Genomic DNA, 3,148 nt, shown 5'->3' on the forward strand with positions numbered 1-3,148 from the left:
CTCTTCAACCCGGCTGCTCTGAAGCCAAAATCCCCTTTGGGAATAGGAATGGTAATGAATGAGGCTGTCCTGTGACATAAACTAAACATATGTCTGCATATGAAACTGGCCTTCGGAGGCGCCTGGGTGGCTCAGTTGGTTAAGGGTCTGCCTTTAGCTCAGGTCATGATCCCAAGGGTCCAGGGATCGAGCCCTGCCTCGGGCTCCCTGCTCAGCCGGGAGCCTACTTCTCCCTCTCTGCTACTCCCTCTGCTTGTGTGCTCTCTTGCTCTCTCTCCCTCTCTCTGTCAAATAAATAAATAAAATCTTTATAAAGGAAAAGAAAAGAGAAAAGAAAAGGATAGGAAAGAAAAGAAAAAAAGAAAAGAAAATGGGAACTGTAGTTCTCAGGCGTAGGGATTGAGCAGTTGTCTGTGGAGCTTGGAGCTGAGACCCTGAAGGCAGGCGGGACATGGAGCTCTGTGATGGGGGAACTGGGGAAGGAGCTGACTGGGAATGAAGTCCCAACCAGCACTCGGTGTGTTGGACCAGTGAAGAGCCAGGAGCCACACACCTGCGTTACCTACGGATAAGCTACCTCAGGGAGGGTTGGGTGTGTCCTGGAGGGAGGGGGCTCTCCTCCAAGGCTCGTCCTGGGAAGAAGTGAACCAGGTGTGGGCCAGAGTGTCTGAGGGAAGGCACACCTCTTTCCCCCACGCTGCTGTTTCTCTCCACAGCGAGGAAGCCCCATCAGTGTGCCACATGGCCCTGCTCAGGCCACCACCCCTCTGCCCTCAGAGAAGTGACATCTGACTGTCTCTAGCACAGCTGGGGGGTCAGTTCCCAGTCCGCACTCAGTACTGGACACCCGACGGGCTGCAGAGAAAAGCCATGTTATTTTATCTTCCACCAGCTGATGCTTTTGCTAAGTCCTCAGGTGGCTCAGAGCTTGGGTGGTAAACAGCCATCTACCCTGTCAGGTGCTCTGAAACCCCAGTGGGGTTTCAGGAATGGGAAATGAGGATTGAAAAGTGAATCACAGAAAAAATGTTCTGGAATTAGATGGCCATGATGGTTGCACAACTCTGTGAATATACTTTTTTTTTTTTAAGTACTGAATTGTACAATTTAAGATGGTGAATTTTAAAGTAGGTGAAATTTATCTCAATAAAAATAAACACATAAAATTTTAAAGTTTTTACATGTGAATCATAAATGGGACAGGAGGAGGGGGGTTCTCTCTCTCTCTAGGAGCTTCATGGAGGTCAGGTCTTGGATCTGAGGCAAGAAAACCCTTGGAGTTCTCCTCAGCCTGTGGAGCTGGGCCAGGGTACGAAGGGAAGAAACTCCTTGAGGACACCTCCACCAATGGGCTCCTTGCACGTCCATATCCAGCAATTATCATTTGTCAGTCTTTGTGATATTTCCTTTATTTATCCATGAAATTTAATTAACATCTCATAGAACATTCTAGTCTGGTCAGTGGAGTCAAGTCTGTGCCCACAGTGGAGACACGCTGTGAGCAGGGAGCAGCCATCCGGCTGAAGACCTCCAGTAGATCCTTATAGAGGAGGAAGCCGTGTCCCAGGGGATGACAGGAACCGTGTGGAAAACGGATCACTCGCTGAGATGCCGGCACCAACCAGCAGGAGTCCCAGAAACACCTGATGGTGAGCCCCTGGAAGTGCTGAAATATCTGCTCTGTGTCGTCAAAGGGCTCATGGAGCTTTGAGCTGCTTTGGGCAGGAACAGGAACTATTCTCTCGATTTTTTTTTATCCTCTTAATTCTTAGGAAACTGTTGGTGACTAATTTATACTTATAATTTAAATGTAAATTTAATTCATGGCACATTTACTTTTTTGACATTTATGCCTTCCCCTAATAATAGAGATTAGGTGGTAACTGATTCGCTATGTTATTAAACAGTCTTCTCTAACAATTTATTTATTTCTGGAGATTTTTTTATTTGTCAGAGAGAGAGCACACACAAGCAGGGAGAGCAGCAGGCAGAAGGAGGAAAAGGGTCCCCACTGAGCAAGGAGACAGATGTGGAACTGGATTCCAGGACCCTGAGATCATGACACATACTTAACTGACCGAGCCACCCAGCCATCCCTTCTCTAATGTAATTTAAATGCCCATATATTTTGCCATTATGTAGGATTACTATGATTTAGACAATGAATTGAGACACTGAAGAGTGAAATTGAATTCAATATATATGCTGAATATTCAATATAATTTTTTAAATTTAGGTTTAATTAGCCAACATATATTCCATCATTAGTTTCAGATACAGTTCAATGATTCATCAGTTGCATATAATACCTGGTGCTCATCACATCACGTGTGCTCCTTAATGTCCATCACCCAGTTACCCCTCCCCCCACCCACCTCCCCTCCAGCAACCCTCAGTTTGTTCCCTAGAGTTAAGAGCCTCTCAGGGTTTGTCTCCTTCTCTGATTTCTTCCCATTCAGTTTTCCCTCCCGTCCCCTAGGATCCTCTGTGCTGTTCCTTATGTACCACGTATCAGTGAGAGCATATGGTAATTGTCTTTCTCTGACTGACTTCTTTTGCTCAGCATAACACCCTGCAGTTCCATCCACATTGGTGTAAATGGTCCGTCTTCAAAAATATGGAACGCTTCACGAATTTGCGTGTCATCCTTGTTCAGCGGCCATGCTAATCTTCTCGGTATCATCCCAATTTTAGTATGTGTGCTGTAGAAGCAAGAACAATGTATTGTTTTCATTAACAAATTTTTTAGATATATCTTCGAACAATTCATGATTACTTCTTTAGTTTACTATAAAAGCTTCCCAGTTCCCCTATATGCCTCTTCTTAGAGTTTGCTCTCAGGGGATCTCAAGGTAGAGCAGGGGATGGATGGAGGGAGGCGTGTGTTCCCACTTAGGCCTCCCATTCCCCCATCTGTCTTACACATAATCTCATATGTCTCCCTTAGTTTGGACTCTGGAATAATAAGCTTCCCTTCTGGTGGTCAAATAAGTTTCTGGGTTACTTGTTTTTTGGTGTGACAATGGAAGGATTGACTTAGACTCATGAGGTAGTCCCATAGGAGGAATTGCTGGATCCAAGTGAATAAAAATATAAACAGAGAGTATATCATACACACACACACACACACACCCAATACACAACATAC

General features: G+C 45.2%; 1 non-coding gene across 1 annotated transcript; it reads right to left on the minus strand.

The window, feature by feature from the left end:
• Window positions 1-2,611: 2,611 nt before the first annotated feature.
• On the minus strand, window positions 2,612-2,714 carry LOC131830920 (U6 spliceosomal RNA). The gene has a single exon (XR_009353453.1). It is a non-coding gene; the product is annotated as a U6 spliceosomal RNA (small nuclear RNA).
• Between the last annotated feature and the right edge of the window lie 434 nt (window positions 2,715-3,148).

This window comes from Mustela lutreola, chromosome 4, assembly GCF_030435805.1.
Source record: "Mustela lutreola isolate mMusLut2 chromosome 4, mMusLut2.pri, whole genome shotgun sequence".
NCBI classification, from domain to species: Eukaryota; Metazoa; Chordata; class Mammalia; order Carnivora; family Mustelidae; genus Mustela; species Mustela lutreola.